A 20,167-nucleotide genomic window follows, 5' to 3' on the forward strand; every position below is an offset into this window, starting at 1 on the left:
TCAGGCAATGAAAATACCCTGGCCTGCATTTCCCTTTCTGTCAGTCTGTCTCTTATTGTTGATGAGTCTATGCTGATTCATAGCAATCTCATAAGACAGGGTAAGACTACCCAATGGGATTCTGAGATTGTAACCCTTTTGTTTGTTGGTTGGTGGGTTTGAGATTGTAACTCTTACAGGAGTAGAAAGCCTCATCCTTCCACTCAGGAGTAGCTGGGGTTCCCAACTGCTGACCTGTGGAAAGGAGCCCAGCACATAACCCTCTGGGCACCAGGCATGGCTGGGTCCTTTACACCTGGATCCTCAGCGTGGTACGGGCTCTTTAACACTTTAAAGATGTCATGCACTGCAGATTTGCCCAATATAATAAATCCTTTGATTTATTGACTTCAAGAACCGTGCGATTAGACAGCGCCCTTTTCTAGTAACTGCTCACTTCTGATAATGTGGCCAAAGTACACGAGCTGTAGTGTCACCATTTCTGCTCCTGAGCAGCACTCTGACTCATATCTTAGGAGGCAGCAAAATTCAAGATATAAAGAACCTAGCCTTCTAATCACCAGATGGAAGACTACACTTATAAATCTCAATGAGCTGTCAGATGACTGAGAAATTAATTTCTTTTGTCTTCAGCCTTGAGAATTCTCATTGTTGTCTTTATATTATCTTCTTGACTCACATACTGCAGGGAGAGAGAATTCAGCGTATAGTTTTAACAGTCACCTATTTTAGTAAAAGAAATTTTAACCGAGTTGTGATATTTATTTTTACTTGATTCATAATTCATGCTAATTTTCTTATTTACAAATTTAATTAAATATTTACTTAAAATGCCACTCTGCATCATCATGCTATGTCTCTAGTCTACACTTTCAAGGTGACACATAACTGTCACACAGTTAAACATCTTATTGTGTAGGTGTCTACTACTCAATAAGATGTTTAGCTGTGTGACCAATTAAAAAAATGTTCAGTGGCAAGATATGGCACATTGGACAGTGATAAAAAGAATTTGAATATTCAAAAAACTCTCATCTTCTTTCCTGTTGAGTTTCTCCCTCAAGCAACCCGTTTTTTCCTTTTCATCTTAATGACTTGCCCGATTCCTAGAGTGTGCTTGGCAGGGTTCCCAGTGGACTAGCTGGCAGAGAAGCAAGGGAAACTTCTCATGAGAAAAGGGATAATCAGAGTCTGTGGAAATATGTATGTATTATCTTATCTTTGCACTTCAAAATAAGACAAAAGGATTAGATGGGCATGCATTTAGAAAAAAAAGTATATCTAAAAGTTAGTAAGTGGGGTTGACATTTTTTTCCAGACATTTTACAGATCACTCATTTAAAAAAAAGAGAAAAAGATATGACTTTTAAAATTATTCCCTTCAGTTGCATCTCAGTTGTAATTCTGGCCAGTTTAATGATAAGTAGTTATGTTTTTCACACTTTCACAATGATATTATCACACAGATGCTCCTTTGAGATGGAAAACAGAGCTGTCTGTTATCATTAACATTTCATCCAAACTCACAAAGACATAAATTAAGGCAAAGTCTTTTAGAAAATTGAAGCTGTTTACTTATTGATTTATTGTCCAGGCAAGTAGAAAGTTTCAAACTTGCTGCTTTCAAAAGAATACTAGCTTTAGAATTGTTAAAATTGTCTTGCAAGTCACGAAGAAATCGGAGGAGATTTGAACATATGCATGCAAAAGCCATTCTCTGAAGGAATACTTTGAAATTGCTCTGCAGATGAAGTTAGTAACTTTACTTTTCAAGATTGTCGTGTCCAAGGAGAATAAATAAATTCCAAAACATAAGTTTCATTGCTATTCTTTCCTCCTTATTACAAACTAATCACAAACTTAAATGAACTTTTAAATATAGTTGGCTTGAATTGGTCAATTCCTCAATGTTTTCTAACTGTCATTATTTGTAAGAGTTCAGAGCATAGTCTTTCAGGAAATATGTCACAATGTTTTGGTGTTATCTTCAAATAAATACTTATATGAATAATATCTGATAGATTTCTCTGCATTTTCTGAATTTATATCATCTTAATTCTGTACCCTATGCACAAAATCTTCTTCTGCTTTATAAATGATAAATTAGCTTCTATGAATTAATATCGCATTACACAATAATTCCTTCTATTGCAGTGCTTCAATTCCAATGAAGACTATTCATGGCATACTCAAAATTATGTTTGGCAAAACACATTGTAGCTAGTTTGGGAATTGTTAAGGATTGGTAGACATTACTTTGGCTCTGTATCTCTCGACCTGCCGGTATCCCCACCCTGTGGGATTGGCCTCATTATCAGTCTGTGTGATCCAGTCACCACTTCTGACACCAGTTCTTAGTCTTGGTAATCCTTTCTGTCTGAACTCTGTTTTCTATGACAAGTAATCCAGTTTGATGGAACTGAGAGTTCTATTATTTGACCGCCAGTTTCTACATGTGACTCTTTGTGGGTTGGCCTGCTAACTGCAGAGGTCAGCAATTAAAACTGCTGGCTGATTTGCTGGGGAAATTGGAGGCTTTCTACTCCCACAAAGGCTTACCAACTCACAAATCAACAGGGACAGTTCTACCCTGTCTTATAAAGATCTTTAAAAAAAATCATTTTATTGGGGGCTCGTACAACTCTGACTATAATCCATCAATCCATCCATTGTGTCAAGCACATTTGCACATTTGTTGCCATCATCATTCTCAAAACATTTGCTTTGGACTTGAGCTCTTGGTATAGGCTCCTCATTGTTTCCGCTTCCTCCCCGCGCCCCCCCCCATGAGCCCTTGATAATTTATAAATTATCATTACTTTGCCATGTTTTACACTGTCTGACGTCTCCTTTCACCCACTTTCTGTTGTCTGTCTCCCAGGGAGGGGGTTGTACGTAGATCCTTGTAATCGGTTCCCCCTTTCTAACCTACATCCCCTCCACTCTCTCAGTATCACCACTCTCACCACTTCTCCTAAAGGTTTCATTTATCCTGGATTCCCTGCATTTCCAGTTCCTATCTTTACCAGTGCACATCCTCCGGTCTAGCTGGATTTGTAAGGTAGAATTGGGATCATGATCGTGAGGGGAGGAAACATTTAAGAACTAGAGGGAAGTTGTATGTTTCATCCTTGCTACCCTGAACCCTAACTGGCTCATCTCCTCCCCACAACCCTTCTGTAAGGGGGTGTACAGTTGTCTACAGATGGGATTTGGCTCCCCACTCCGCACTGGCCCTCATTCTCAATGATATGATTTTTTTATTTGGTGTGTGATAAAGTCTTTATGAGGTGGAATAAACCTAAAGGCAGTGATTCAAAGTCTATCCACTGCTAAGGTCTCAAACATGCTCAGTAATGAACCTTGGAACTTTTAGAAAACTTCAGCAGAATTGCAAAGTGCCGAGTCCTGATATTCCCAATTCAGTTAGCCAAGCCAACAACCACTTCTTCTCAAACATCTCACACATGTATGAGAATAACCCCTGCTCATGTTCACTTACTGTCCTAGAGTATCTGTTGCTAACTGACAGCCACTAATATTAACTGGTCCCATTCTGAATCATCTTGTTTTCCTCTGAGAGTTGACATATTCGTTCCCTTTTCATACTGAGAGCAAAGTATTTAACCTCATGTTCTGAATTTCAAATGTCTGAGGGCCAGCTTTTATACTGAGCTGTAGCAATTGTATTGACATTTATCACTGGTTTAAATATTCTCTTATGCAATCTGGGATGTTTCTCCCTCTCTGTTCTCATTTTGGGAGCCCTTAAAGGTATATGTAAAGGTATATATAAAGCCCTTAAAGGTATATATAAAGCCCTTAAAGGTATATATAAAGGTTGAGCATTTGGCTGCAAACTAAGAGATTTGAACCCATAACTCTGTGGGGGAAAGGTGTGGTTGTAATCTGCTTCTATAGGATGAAAACTGATAACTGTTGTCTAATCTGTAATGGTGTTTACCTGTTTCTTTCTCGGGAGAGTAAGCAAATGTTCCACTACAGAGGGAGCAGCACATGACCTGGCCTTTTGTTACGTCCTCATTCTGCAGAGCAGAGAGAGCATCTTCTTTATAATTATCTCACTATTTCTGGAAATATCGTTATTACCTTGAAAAGGATTTTATTTTCATTCCAAAAGGATTTCATTACTGAAAAGATGTGGTTTTTGACAGAAAAAAGTCAAAGCATAAAATAATTCAGGCATTAAAAAGTGAATATGTAAATCACCCTATATGTACCAGCTATACTTCAGGGACTCACTTGAAACAAACCCTTTCACACAAATTTCCACTTGTGGTTGCTTTTAAGTTGATTCCGTCTTTGAAGACCTCTGATGTGTCAGAGCATAGCTGCGATCCACTGGGTTTTCCAAGATTGATATTTCAGAAGTACAATCTCAGGCCTCTGTTCTGAGGTCCCTCAGGATTATATTCTACACCTGCTTTTTGATTAGCAGTTGGACATGTTATCAATTTGTACTACAAATGGGTGTTTTTCCCACATGAAACACTTACAAAATCATACTTTCTAAATGAACTTTCCTTCCCTACCTGCCTTCTGATGTACAAGACTTGAAAATTATTCTCCTGAAAGTTTAAAATATATTAATTCACTGTGTGACACAACTATTTCTGTGTTTTGTGATCTCTTTTGTCTTTTTGGCCCACCATTACACCAAAAACCTGTTGTCCTACAATCAATTCTGGTTCCTAAAGACCATATAGGGAAGTAGAATTATGGATAGGATGTAACATCTTTCTCCCATGGAGCGGCTAAGTAGATCCAAACCCAAGATGATTTCATGAACTGCTAGGTGCTTAACCGCTGAGCCAGCAGGTTTTCTACCACTACTACGTTCCAAAGAGTATATAATGATCCAAGACATGCGCATACCCACTCAGAATATTGTCCAATCTGACCTCAACACAGTTCCAATATTTCACAGTTTTAACCATTCCATCTTGCCAGTAAAAGAGATCTTTAATGGATAAGAATATTCTGTTCCTAATTACTTGTTGCCCTGCTATGTCTAAATAAATGGTTGTCAACTAGGTTTTCTTTCCTAGTGACAGATAGTTTTTTAAGCGACATGATCTCCATACACTGAGCTACCTAACGCCATCAATTTTTTCCTAATGTGCAGCTTATTATTTTAAAAGCAATATCATAATAGATATAGTCAAAGAGAGTTGATATTATAATTCTTTCCCTGAGGTAACACCAATCAGTTTTCATCTTCAAATATTGAAACTTGCTGTTTTTAGGGATCATATTATATTTGGCCCAAAGTGGGAATATAAGTGATTATTATTAACCTTGCTCTATATGGACATTTCTGCTCATTCTCTCCAATTTCCACTGAAATATACATTATTAAGCATACTCTAACTTCTGAGAGCCTCCAGGTAGGAAACACAGATGATATTGTATTTAAATATATAGAGAGAGAACACGGTGTTAGTGGTCTTTTATAGAGTCCCTGTTGTGGATTTTTCAAGGCACTGAGCCCACTGCTCCCTCTACTATGGTGTCCATTTAAAATATCAACAGACTTACCCAGGAGGAGCGTCTCTGTTACTTCGAAACCTCTTCCCTGTGCCTGTCCTGTGCAGGAAGCATGCTCCCTCTTCCTCTCTATGGAGTTATATCTTTCAATGAGATGGAGGTTTCAATGGCGGAATTAATATACTTTGGAAGGCTTTCTCTACTAGCTACCTTATGTGTAAGGGACAAGAAGGCCATCAAAGAAAAGCGGCAATATAGAGAAAATGGTCCCTGTCAGAGAAGATCAAGCTCGGATTACGGTCTTCAACAGAGATTTCAGTTCCTCCAAATCGACAGGCGGCCATTGACACATTTTTAGTATGTTGATCGCTAGCCAAATTATCATTAGGAAAAACAAATGATCATTTCCACTTAGACCATTCAAATCTGCTATGTGTGTGCGATGTTCAGTTTACACATCATGCTTAGATGTAACAAGGCTCTTTTAACCATTGTACGTACACTAACATGAAATTAGCAAAAAAACTGCCAATATAGCCAATTGATTAATATTACCCTGGTGCTGTACTTTTACATCTAAAATTAATTTGAAGAGAACTGGGACAGAGATGTTGAACCATGTAATTATATTTTAGATTATCATGCACAGAATAAAATCCAATGTGACTACTTGAACCAAAATATTTTTATTAGAGAAATATTTATATTAGTCCTATCTATCAGTCATATGGCCAAACAATACTTGCTCTGTCTGAAGTATTAGCTGCTATACACTACAGTGCTCCATATGTAAAATCATTATTTGTGATCCCATTATATTATTGCTTTCTATTTGATCAAGTAAAAAAGTGTTTTTATCATGTGTACTCGTTCACACTTATACTTCCTACCTTCCAAATATGACCAGTAATATCTATCACACCAGACTATGACATATATTGCATTTGAAATTGGAGGATACCTTTATAATTGAATCCTTATGCTAATATTAATGCATATAGAAAGTATTCATGCTTAACTGACCAGAGAATAGAAAGACCTCATCTAATTTCAGAGCTTTCAGCAGTGCTAGCACACATATGCATACCTGTCTTCATGTGTCGTGAGCATTAGTGGGAAGAAATTGTGGGCTGTACATTAGTGGATAAAGAATAATGATACTCTGAAAAGCGAAGGGGTAGCTCTCTCGGAGGAACATGTGATGTTAACAGACATTGAGGGAAGTAGAAGAGAAAAATAAAGGCAACAGATTTTGAAGACTGCAGAAGTAGTGTATTCAACTATGAATTTATCAAGAATGAGAATTAAAACAGGATAATGGGGAGGACCACATTAGAATTGACTGTCAAATGTTCATTCTACTTTATTCTCAAATATGAGTGGCTGGTACAAGCACACATTGAATATTTTATAAGTTCCATGCTTTTAAATTATATAATCATAAATTTGATGCATCTCTTTCTTGTATTATCAGTGTTAAGATAAATAAAAGTTCAAATAAAATCTGAAAGCTATATCATTAAATAGAATAGACAAAGTGGAGAAAATTGATGACAAAATGGCAAAGTTTATAAGAAGCTGCAAACCAGATAATACCCTCTAGTACCTGGCAGATGGAGCATTAGGTCATGAAGCCAATGGTTCCACAATTTAAAACTATGAGATAGATGCTGTTTCAAAAGGAGTGCATGGACTTTTTGCATGCTACAAAACATAAACATGTTTACATATGAAATTATATTAAACATGTATTGTATATACTATATGTAAACATATATATCTACTATTAGAGTACATATATTTGTTTGAATAAATATATGTATGTATCTAGATCAGAACAACAAAGAAGTCAGCCCTTCTCTGTCCATTGGTCACAGTCTGGTGGCTTGTGTGTTGCTAAAAGCTGTGCCTCTGGGATCTCAAATATCATCCAAAGTGAATGTGTCTCAGCAAAGCTTTCAGACTAAGAACAGAGTATGAATAAGGAATAGGACATACATCCAGAGGAATTAACCACTGAAAATCCTATGACTAGCATCATAACACTGTCAGTTACTAAAATCATAATGGATAGAAGCAGACTGTTGTCAGAGATTGGGCCGTAATATGAGCCACCCAGGTCAGAAGACACTCAAAATATGACGGAGGAAAACTGCCTTCTCAAAGTAGACTCGACCACACAAAGTAGAGTCAAATAAAGCCTACAGAACTAATGCTAATGGGACCTCATTTGCTGATAGAGCACCATGTCAAATGAGAAAAAAATAAAAAATTTGAATCTAGGAAAATTGTTATTAAAAATGAAATAAAATTCATTAAGATCAATATTCTAAGAGTTAGTGAGCTAAAATGGACTCGTACTGCCTAGTTTAAATTAGAAAATCACATGGTTTACTCTGTCAGAAATGACACAGTCAAGAGGAATGTTGCTGCATTCAACACCAAAAATATATGTCATGATCTGCTTGAAGTACACTGCTGTCTGTGAGAGTATAATGATAACCCTCATAAAGAAAATCTATAACTATCATTCAAATTTATGTTCCAGCCACGGAAGATAGTGGGGTAGACATTGAAGAATTCTACCAGTGTCTTCAAATGAAATTGATTACAAATCTAATCAAGGTGCATTGATAAATATTGGGGATTTGAAGGCAAAAGTGGGAAACAAAGAAGATTATAATGAAATTTGCAATGATCTAGAGTTAGAAAATCAGAAAGGAAGAATATGCTAAGCATATCTTAATCTGGAAGAACTAAAAAAAAAATCCAAGCCTTGAGTTGCAATACTGAAAGATTACATGGAAAAAATTATTCAATGATGCAGAAAGCATCAAAAGAATGTAAAAATAATACACAGAGGAGGGGTGGTGAGCTGATACCAAGGACTCAAGTACAAAGAAGATGTTTCAAAAATGATGGCAAATATGTACAAATGTGCTTGACACAATGGATGTATGTATGGATCATAATAAGAGCTGTAAGAGCCCCCCAAAATGATTAAAAAATAATAATACACTGAAACACTACCCAATAAACTAGTCCACATTCAATCATTTCAAGAGGTAGTATGAGCAAGGACCAGTGGTGCTGAAGGGAGAAGTCCATGTGGCAGTGAAAGCATTGGCCAGAAACAAGGCTCCACAATTTGATGGGATAGCAATTGAAAGTTTCAATAAACTGATAACGCATTGGGATTATTCACTCATCTATGCAAAGAGATTTGAAAAACAGCTATTTTTCCAGCTGTCCGGAAGAAACATATTTGTGCCCATTCCAAAGGAATATGTTCAAGAACAATAAAATTGATATCAAATGCAAGTAACATTTTTCTGGAAAACATGTAACAGCAGTTGCAGAAGTACACCGACAAGTAGCTTCCAAGAATCAGGTTGGATTCAGACGAGAACGTGGACAAAGGGATATCATTTCCAATGTCAGAGGGATATTGGCAAAAAGCAGAAAAAAATCAGAAATATATTTACTTATTTTTCATTGACTATGCAAAGGTATTGCCATGTGTGGATCATAACAAGCAATAGATATCTTTGAGAAGAACGAGGCTTCCAGAACACTTCATTGTGCTCATGTGGAACCTGCACATGGATCAAGAGACTGTTGTTTGAACACGTCAAGGGAATGCTTCATAGTTTAACATCAAGAAAGGGGTGCATCAGGTTGGATATGCTCATCACACGTATTCAATCTCTATAATGAGCACATGATCAGAGAATCTGGGTTAGCCTCATCTGAAGAATGCAGGATCAGAGGAAGGCTTACTTATTCCTAACCCACAATATGCAGGTGGTATAACCTTACTTGCTGGAATGAGGAGAACTTGAAGCACACACTAATGAAGATCATTGACTGCAGGCTTCGTATCGATTACAAATCAATATCAATAAAACCCAAATCCTCACAACTCGCACCATAGACAATATCACGATAAAAGGAGAAATGATTGATGTCAAGGATTTTGTCTTGCTTGGACCCACACTCAATGCTCATGGAAGCAGCAGCCAAAAGATCAAATGATGCATTTCATGGGGTAAACCTGCTGCACAAGGCCTCTTCAAGACTGAAAAGCAAGGAGGCTACTTTGATGACTGAGGTGCATCTGACCTATCCATGATATTTCCAATGGCCTCAAATGCATATGAAAACTGGACAATGAAGAAGGAGGCTGAAGAAGAATGGGTGCATTTGAACAACAGTGTTGGGAAAGAATATGGGGAATCTCATGGACTGCCGAAGGGAAAACATCTGTCTTGGAAGAAGTACAACCAAAATGCTCGGTAGAGACAAGGATCATGAATGTACTGCGGGTATCCTATCAGAAGAGAGCAGCTCCTAGACATCATGCTAGACCAAGAGGAGGTGCATCCAAAAGAGAGGAAGCCCAAGATGGACTGACACATCGGCTGCAAGAAAAGGCTCCAACATGAGAGAACTGTGAGCCTGGCTCAGGATGAGGCAGTGTTCCATTTTGTTGTACATCGTGTCACTATGAGTTGGAAATGATTCAAGTGTACCTAGCAAGAACACAGACTTATTTTATGATTTATTTTAGAATGATGTCTTTTTATTTCATTTTGGGATGCATATTCTTTCCCTTTGCTGTTAAAATAAAAACATAGTCATTATTACAAATTATTACAGTAGAATGAAAAGAAAAAAAATCCTATGACCAGCTTAACTAACTCCCTCCCTAGTTAATCTCCCTTATTCTCTCTTCCTCTGCTTTCAATGTATCAGTTGTTCATTTGTGTGTGTGTGTGTGTGTGTGTGTGTAATAGGGTAACCTTGTCAAAGAATAACTTTTTTTTTTGTTTTTGTGATTAATCACTATGCTTTAATTATCACTTTGTAACAACAAAATACATCCTGCTTATCAGATATTTACATGATGATCCATCGCAGTAGCAAAATGACAGTGATGAAGTAGCAACGACAATCATGTTCTGGTTGGGAGGGGGGGTCAGCACAGCACGAGGAGCGGTGTGAAAGGGTCGCAGCGGCGTGAAGAAGGCTGAGGACCGCCGCTCTAGGGAGTGCTCTGGCCTACTTCTCCCAAGACAGACTGGGTTGTCCTTTGAGCCGTCCGTGGTGTTATCTATCACTATTCTTCTTCAACACCACGACACAAATGCACTCGTTCTTCTTTGGTTTTCCTTACTCAGAGTCCAACTTTCTCATGCATATGAGGTGACTGACAATACCATGGCTTGCGTCAGGTGCACCTTCATCCTCAAAGAAATATCTTCGTTTTTCAGGGCTCTAAAGAGGTCTTGTGCAGCATATTTACCTAATAGGATACGTCTTTTGACCTCTTGACTACTCCTTCCATGAGCAATGATTGTGGATCCAAGCAAGACAAAATCCTTGTCAACTTCAGCTTTTTCGTCATTTATCATGATGTTATCTACTGGTCCAGTTGTGAAGATGTTTGTCTTCTTTTCATTGAGTTGTAGTCCTTACTGGAGGCTGCACTCTTTGATCTTCATCAGCAAGTGCTTCAAGCCCTCCTCACTTTTAGCAAACAGAGTGTGTCATCTGCATCTGGCAGATTGGTAATACGTCTTTACCAATCTTGATGTCACATTCTTCATATAATCCAGTTTCTCTGATTGTGTGCTCAGCATATAGATTGAGTGAGTATGGTGAGAGGATACAACCCTGATGCACATCTTTTCTGAATTTAGAAAAATTCAGTAGTCCCTTGTTCTCTTTGCAGTAACTGCCTCTTGCACACAATGAAGTGTTCTGGAATTCCCATTATTCTCAAGGTTATCCATAATTTGTTAGGATCCACACAGTTGAATGCCATGGAATAGTTAATAAAACACAAGTAAACATCTTTCTGGTATTCTATATTTCAAGCTGACATCAATGATATCCATTGTTCCACATCCTCTTCTAAATCCCGCCTGCACCTCTGGAAGCAACCTGTCAATGTACTGCTGCAACCATTGCTGGATGATCTTCAGCAATATATTGCTTGCATGTGACATCAATGGCATTGTTCTATAATTTAAGCATTCTGTTGGGTCACCTTTCTTTGGAATGGGCACAAATGTGGATCTCTTCCAGTGAGTTGACGGAGCAGCTGTCTTCCAAATGTCGTGGCAGACGAGTGCTTCCAGTGCTGCAACATTGCAACTGGTTCTTCATCTATTCCTAGAGTCTTGTTTTTGGCTATTGCTGTGTTAGTCTGGGTAGACTAGAGAAACAAATCCATGGACACATATATGCATATAAGAAAGAGATTTATATACAACAGCAATTGAACATGGAGAAAACAATGGGGCTTTCTACTCTTATGACAGTTACAGTCTTGAAAACTCAAAGGGGGCAGTTTGACCCTTTCTTAAAAGATCACTATGAATTGGCATCAACTATGGTAGTGGGCACCCCTCCACCCCCGTATCTGACAATGTTTCAAAGCTATGCATCAGCTTTGCAGCAGTGACTTCCTCTGAAGTGGGCAGCCGACTCCTTCTTCATGGTCTATTCTTAGTCTGGAAGCTCTGCTGAAACCTATATCCTTTGGGTGACCCTACTGCCATTTGAAATACAAGTGACTTAACTTCCAGCATCACAGACCCATACAAGCCACCACAGTACAACAAAGTGACAGACAAGTGGTTGGCTTAGAGGTTGTAGTTTTTCTGGAATCCCTGGGTTTAGCTTCTGGGTTTAATGTCTTTCTGGTGCTGAGGGGTTTTAAGTGCTTAATTGCTAAGGAAAGTGGGCTGTTTAAGGTTTAAGATAAGCCCCTGGTGGCTCAGTGGCTACTTTGGGCTGCTAACCTTACAGTTTGAAACCACCAGGTGCTCAGCAGAAGAAAGAGGGGGCTTTCTACTCCCTAAAGGATTAGAAACCCACAGGGGAGTTCTATCCTGTCCTCCAGGGTGACTATGAATTGGAATGGACTCAGTGGCTGTGAGCTTGGTTTGGAGGGTTGGAGTATCTCGGGGGCGGGGGGCGGGGGGGACGGGACATGGCAGTCTGTTTCCGTAAGGATCTCACCTTCGGAAGCCCTATGTCCTACCCAAGCCCACTGCCAGCTAGTGGAGTCTGACTTTGAGTGACCCTAACTAATGTTCTGGTGACTATAAAATCTTTACCAAAGCCTTATCTTTCCCCCATGAAACATTTGGCGGTGGTCTCACACGTGAAGGCAAGTAAATATTGACTACCAGGGTTGTTTTTGTTGGATGCTGTCAAATCAGTTCTGACTCATAACAACCCGATACTGCTGGTCCTCCAATTGTTATGTTTGACTCTGTTATTGCAGCCTCTGTCTCAATTCACCTCATTGAGGGTCTTCTTATTTTAGTTTTTGATTACCTCCTCCTTTGCCAAGACCGGAGCCCTGGTGGTGTAGTGAGTCACTCTTTGGGCTGCTACCCTCAAGGTCGGCAGTTCAGGAGCCACTAACTGCTCCCCGGGTGAAAGTCAAGCTTTCTACTCTCGTAAAGAGTTACCACCATCTTGGAAACTCACAGGGGGCAGTTCGACCTTGTCCTATTGGGGTCATTATGAGTCGGAATAGACTGGATGGCAGTGAGCTTACTTTTTGGTTTTGGCCTTTGCAGAAGAGCATGATGTCCTTTCTCAGGGATTGCTCCCACCTGGTAATATGTCCACAGTTCTTGAGATGAAGCCTCAGCATTCAGAGTTGACTGGATGGCAGTAAGTTTGGTTTGGGGGAAAGGCAAAAACGACAGTCCCCGCAGGCGCTGCACACCAAAGAATAATTTTTTGTTTGAATTTTGCTAATTTTTTTCTTCAGCTTGAAGTTACAAGTCTCAGAGTCTTTGATCTTGTCTTTTTTTAGTTTAGTACTTAATCCTAAATCTATTTAATTGATTATTTTAAAAACTTGATTTTAATACATATTTATAATTTTGGTGGATTATGTGTTGTCAATTATTTAATTCACTCAACAACTACTGAATGACTACACATGGCTCTTATTGCTATCAATATAGTTTATAAATTACTTGTGGTGTATTTAATGTGTATATGTGTTTTTGATACTTAGTTCTGTGCTATTTTCGCTATCTTGTAGATTTATTAAATTGATTCTTAATATTTACTTAGGACAAACCCCCAAAAATGAATTTGCTAGATCATACTTAGGAGAATTTCTAAGAGGATGATATTGCCAAATCAGTGTGCAACATACATCATCTTACCAGAGCTGCTCTTCCTTTGTCCTTCGGAGGTAGACGGCTGTCCTAGGGTTGATTGTGAGTCTATTACGGAATAAGTGCTTTTTGTGTACTTTCACCACAATCCCTCACAGCATGTACTTTTTAATGTCCACCAACCAGCTCTTTAAAACAAAATATAAATGCTTTAATTTGTAGTATTATACAATTTTCAGCCTATATATGTTCCAACTATATTGTATTTCAGCCTGCCAGTATTTTAACAGCCAACTCTGAAATCTCTTTTATGTTTGACAATAAAATTTTGTAAACTAGTTGTTCTAGAACACTATTGATTTATGAGCCAATTTTGCAGATACATTGATCCACTATTAAAGAGGTTAAATATATTACCACTGATTACAAGTGGACAAATTTAATGTTTCAAGGCATTCTCTCCCTCTCTCTCTCTCTCTCTCTCTCTCTCTCTCTCTCTTTCTCTCTCACACACACACACACGCACACACACCTAAAAACAACAAAAAACAGAATAAACATTGTGAATATCCTTCCTTTTATTGGTCCGTGACTGAGTAAAAGCATCATGGGGGAAAAAAAGAGAAAGAAGGTTTTGAAAAAGTGGCCTATTCACATGCAGTATTATATGGTCTTGGTTTTCCCCCCCCCTAAAGTTTACTTTAAATGGTTACATACGCCCAAAGAGACAGCAAGAACACAATCAGTACACCGCATGGCGGCACTATCTAAGGAGGGTGTGCAATGCGGATGACGTGGACGGAAGATGTCGGCATTTGGTTGGTCTCCTGCAAAGAGGCAATCAGTCTTACAAGGGCATCGTCCTTGCGTTCTTACCATGTAGAAAATATTTGTGTGTGTTTTCTAAAGGTTTAATGTAATAACTTTATTTCTGGTATATTATTTCAAATATATGCTTCTAAATTTCCCCTCAGAGTGCATTTAAGTAATAACATTGATATTCATTAATTCTCTGTTTTAAATGATTTTCTTTATGGCTCTTTTTCTTAGCTATAAAACTTTTGAAAGTGTGTGGGATTAAGGAGCTTGGCAAATTATTAGAATAAAATGATTAAAACACTAGATATTTATGAACAGATATTTAGTCCCAGGACCATAATGGAGAGCTCTCAATCTCCCATTATTGTCAGCAATAACTACCTTTCCCACACAATTGACTATAAACTCCAGACTGATGGAAAATAAGATTAGTAAACTAGTCTGACTTCAGTTGCTATTTTCCATTTCCAAGATATATAATGACACTGTTGCTTGCAAATTGTGAATCTAGTAACTTTAAGGCAACCTAAATTAGTGTGGATGGGAAAAATAGTCCATCAAGTAATGATTGTGGAATGGTAAACAGGCCCCCCACTACTCTGGCTACATAAAGCAAAGGACTCCATTTTCAAAAAGTACGTTAGCTGTGCCTGATCTCACACCATGCTTCTTAATCTTCACAATTAGAAACTTTTGCTGTTAAGGAGGATTTAATGAGACCCTGTCTGAATTTGTGCAAATCCTCTCCACACTTGAAAAAATAGCTGAAAGCAAAAAATATTATTAGGAAATGTGCCAGTAGCACATTTTTGTTGGAGCAGACTTATAAATAAATAATAGTTTGCAAACAGTTCCTCTCTATTGGGGCAGAGAATTGAAAATCTATTTGCTGAAGTCAAGGCAACCTAAAATTCAATTTGTGGGCTGTGGATACACTTTAGGAGCATGTGCGCAAATACCTTTAGGCTAGGATAAAGATTTATTTCACTTTGCTTCCAGCTGATTCATTTTCTTTCTTGGGCAAATTTCAGTTTTACATTGATTTTTCTGGGAACAAGTGGTATATAAAAATTAGTGTTGATGCAAGTAGTGAATTGATTGTATCAGACTGAGAATAAATGACCTACATCTCACTGTTAAAATCTTTATAAAACAATACTATTAAAAAAAGATCACTTGTCATTTGGGGGATGGAAAAACCCCTGCAAAAAGTAACCAGATATTTGACTTCTCTGAATGGATGCTGAATTTATAAAGATGTCAAGAAGATACTAACTTGAATATTATTTTTAAATTAGGGAGTACGAGCTATCAAAGGCCTCACTTTAATTTTGTTTTCATTGCAAATGAATAATTCCTACTTTCAATTTAAAACCACACTGAGTTTCTGCAATGCTACCAGGGATGCTTTAACTTAATAATAGATTTCAGTCCTTTAATTCAGTTTTAAAAATAATAGATTGCATTGTATTGATTGTTTGAAATGTGAGCGCTTGAAACTGGCTGATAGGAGAGATCAGGAAAGAAAGTTGCCATTACCGGCAAAGAAAGAGAACAGAAGACTATCAGTTACTCATTGAGATCTTGCACACAACAGAACTGCAGGCTTCCTTCATGATTTTTGGTGTGTTTGATTGAAGTTTTGTGACTATAGCGACGATCCATCTTCTTGAGCTTTTCTCTCATATATGTTGGCCCTCTGTTTCATCTTGCCATCCTCACCTTTAAGGATCATTTGTGCTGTATCTCTTCCAAACTTGATTCAATCATTCTTTTGGCAGATTGAGGCATATTCAATATCGTTTTCCAACACAACAATTCAAATGTTTCCATTCTGCATGTCCTCCTTTTACATTAACAGATTTATTGTGTTTACATTGTAACTAAAAGACTGGCCTAAGTCATACACAGTTTAGTTATCAAAACTATATATATGCTTTCCAAAACTCAAAAGATGTATTTTGAGGAGATGTGTCTATTTGATCTCTTGCCTGCTGCATAAAAATATATTAAATGTTGGCTCAAGTGAAAATTAAATAATCCACTTCATTATTTTGCATATTATTATGTTATTAGTAGTTTTATCACGAATATTTTTGTTCTTTCATGTTCAGGTGTAATCAATGCTAAAGGATATATTCTTTGACTTTTATCAATAAGTTCTTCAACTTTTCTTCATTTTCAGAAGCAAGTTTGTGTTATCTGCATATTGCAGGTTGTTTATAAATTTACCTACAGTCCTGTTGTCATACTCTTCACATAGTGCAGATTCTAAGGTTATTTGTTCATCATATAAATTGAATAAAAATGTTAAGAGAATATAACTCTGGTGCACCCCTTTCTCACTTTTAGAACACACAGCATTCCCTGGTTCTGTTTGAAAGATTGCCTCGTGATCTGTACCTGTGTGCGCACAACTAGGTGTCTTAAGAGTTACACTCTTTGCAATGTTATCCTTAAATTGGTCTGACTCATAAAGTCAAATGCCTTCATTTGGGCAATAAAACACTAAAACATCTTTCTGGTATCTCTTCTTTTGCCAAGGTTAATCTAACTTGTGTAATGATATCTCTCATTCCTCAGTTTTGTTCTGAAAATGACCTGAGTTCCTGACTATATAATAGAAGAATTCTGCAATGAGAGGCTTGAAGAAAAATAAAGGAAAGCAAGAAGACTAGAAAAGAGGAAATTAATGCATAACCATGATAATGAGTCACATAACACTGCAAAAATTGAGATCCTTTACTTATTATTATTCTGTCAGAGATATGTAAGGATAGAAGCCATATGTACTAAATAGTGACCAATCAGCCAATGTTAAGGAATTTACTATTACCTACTTCTTGTGGAGATCTTGGAAAAATTGTAAAAACACTAAACCTCAATGGCCTACTTTGTAAATTGAAGACAAATGCAAAGGGAATAGGTGGAAAAGTAGAGACACAAAACACCCAACTTTTGAGAAAGACAAGTAGTTACAAAGAGAAAAACTTTTAAATATGGGAAGAAAATAACAAATAATAGGATAACCTCAAATAAAATGGGAAAAAGTGCATCAAATGAGAGAAAAAGAAAATCACGAATAGTAAAAACAAGCAGCAAAGGAAAAAATGACAATAAAATTTACAAATGAAAGGAATCAGCACAAAAATATAAGAACACAAAATAAAAACCCACAAATACCACAAAATACTGCCCAGCAATGTAACAGAAATGAATCCATACATGTAACGATGCCTCTGAATTTAATGGCTTACTGTACCTGTCAATAGACACGAGCAGCACAGCTGATAAGAAAACAAGACCATCGAAATGCTGCTTATAAGAAAAACACTTCAGACACAAACACAAAAATAGATTAAAATCAAAGAATATATATAGCAACCTAAGCAAAAGAACAGCAATGGCAATATCAATCCACAATAAAAAAGATTTCAAGGCAAAATCCATTATTAGAGACAAAGAAAGACATTACATAATGATTAAAGGAACAAGAACATAATAAATATATAAACACCGAGTGAAAGGCCTTTTACATACATTAATCAAACACTTATGGATACGAGGAGGGAGATAGCACAAAGATAACAGTAGAATACTTCAATATACCATATTCAAGAAAGGGTGATTATTGGAGGAAAACAAGCAATAAAGACACAGAGGAGCAAAAGAATACAACTAACCATCTAGACTGAAGGTCTAATAATTGGAAGCAGAATATTGTCAGAGATTGTGTCTCGGGATGAGCCCTTCAGGTCCAAGAGTGCTCAAAACATGGCTGAGGAGGAACTGCTTGCTCAGAGGTGTACCTCCAACTGCGGGAAACAAAGATTTCTCCCAAGTGTCTCCCCCAAATATGTTTGACTAGGACACTGCTTGCAGCTAATGGTGACGTTACTTCCCTTGAGGAAGTCAGCTGCCAGACTGCTCTCTCCTCCCACCACCACCACCACCCACTAGGTGGGTGGGTCTGCTCCCTGCTGCTGGGGACAATGGACTAAGGCTTGTGACCACTAGCTTGGTTCCTAGAGGTGGGGTTCACACCCTACTGATAATGATTCCTATGGAGATCCAGAGAACAGGTCAAACCAGCTCAGTTACATCCAAAGTGAAGCTGCCATCCTGAATCTAGGATCCGCCCATCTTGCCACATGTATACCCTCAATCCCTCCTCTTCCTATTACATGTATATCCCTGGATTGTCCCCCTCATTGCTGTATAACCTATAGTGCAACCCCTTCCCGTGACACATGTGTTTACCTGTAATTGGTGGCCTTGCACTCCCCCCAAAAGGTATATAGGCCTGGCCTGGGTTAGCAATAAAGGTCTCTCTCTCTGCTCCTCCCTTGACCTCTCATAGGCTCCCCCTTTCCTCTCCAGTCCTGGCTCCCCTGTTCCCTTTCCCTTTGTCCTCCTTCCCTTCCCCCTCTCTCCACGTGGACCACCAAGCATGGCTGAGGTGAGCATGCTACCATGAAATGTGTCTGACTCCATTATTTCGATATCTCTTCTATCGCTCATGCTCTCTATGACTTTACTATAATCTTTACTTATTATTGCTGTACAATTGTGCCTATCAAACCCGTGATTAGTGGTGGGCGGGCCAGCACCCCTTCCAACCAAAGCCCAAGGTGAAGTGAACAGTAACCCTGTGAGAGTGGAATCTTCGGGATTTTCATTTGTGGATGGGACACAACCCAAGGTAGGGAAAAACAGCAACAATCTGTCAATGATCAGAACTTGGAAGGTACAAAATTTGAATCTAGGAAAACTGTGCGTCCTCAAAAATGAAATAGAACACAAAAAAGTTGACACCTTCGGCATTAGAACCCTGAAATGAATTGACATTGGACCTTTTGATTGAGAACCTCGTATGATTTACTATGCTGGAAATAACACAATCAAGAGGAATGACTTGGTGTTGTCAAAAGTATCATTTAAAACCACTCTTGAAGTACAAGGTTGTCTGTGATAGGATTTTATCTAACGGCCTTCAAAGAACTCCAATCAATGAACTCCAATCAATACAAGTATTGTTATTCAAATTTATGCTCCAACACTAAAGCATAAATTGCATAAATGATGCATAAATTGAGAATGCCAACAAAGTCTTCAGTCTGAAGTAGATCAAACCGTCTTTTGCAAAACAATCTTTTGAAAAAAAACTTTTGCAAGAGTGCAATTAAGGTATATTATACTCATTGGCAATTGGAATGAAAAAGTTAGAAACAAAGAGCAAGCAATAGGAGTTGAAAATTTTAGTCTCTGTAATAGAAACGAAGCCAAAGATAGATCAAAAGATAACAAATTGTTCAATTTGTTCATATCAATTACCTATACATATGGAGTTATCCAGATTGAATATACAAAAACAAAGTGACTATGTCTGTAGGAAGAGACAAAGCTGAGTGCAAACAGATAACCTAGGCCAGGATCTGAATGTGAAACAGACCATCAATTGCTGTATGTAAGTTTGGGTTAAACTTGAAGAAAATTAAAACAAGTTTAAACATCACTACCATTGCACTGATGATGACTCATAGCAATGCTGCTTGGCCAATTGACTGGAAGAGACCATATGTGTTCCCAATCCAAAGAAAAGTGTTCTAAATGAATGCTCCTAGCATTCGATATCACATGCAAGTAAAATTTTGCTGAAGATCATCAACAATGGCTGCAGCAGTACA

The sequence above is a fragment of the Tenrec ecaudatus genome, chromosome 8, assembly GCF_050624435.1.
Source record: "Tenrec ecaudatus isolate mTenEca1 chromosome 8, mTenEca1.hap1, whole genome shotgun sequence".
Lineage (NCBI taxonomy): Eukaryota > Metazoa > Chordata > Mammalia > Afrosoricida > Tenrecidae > Tenrec > Tenrec ecaudatus.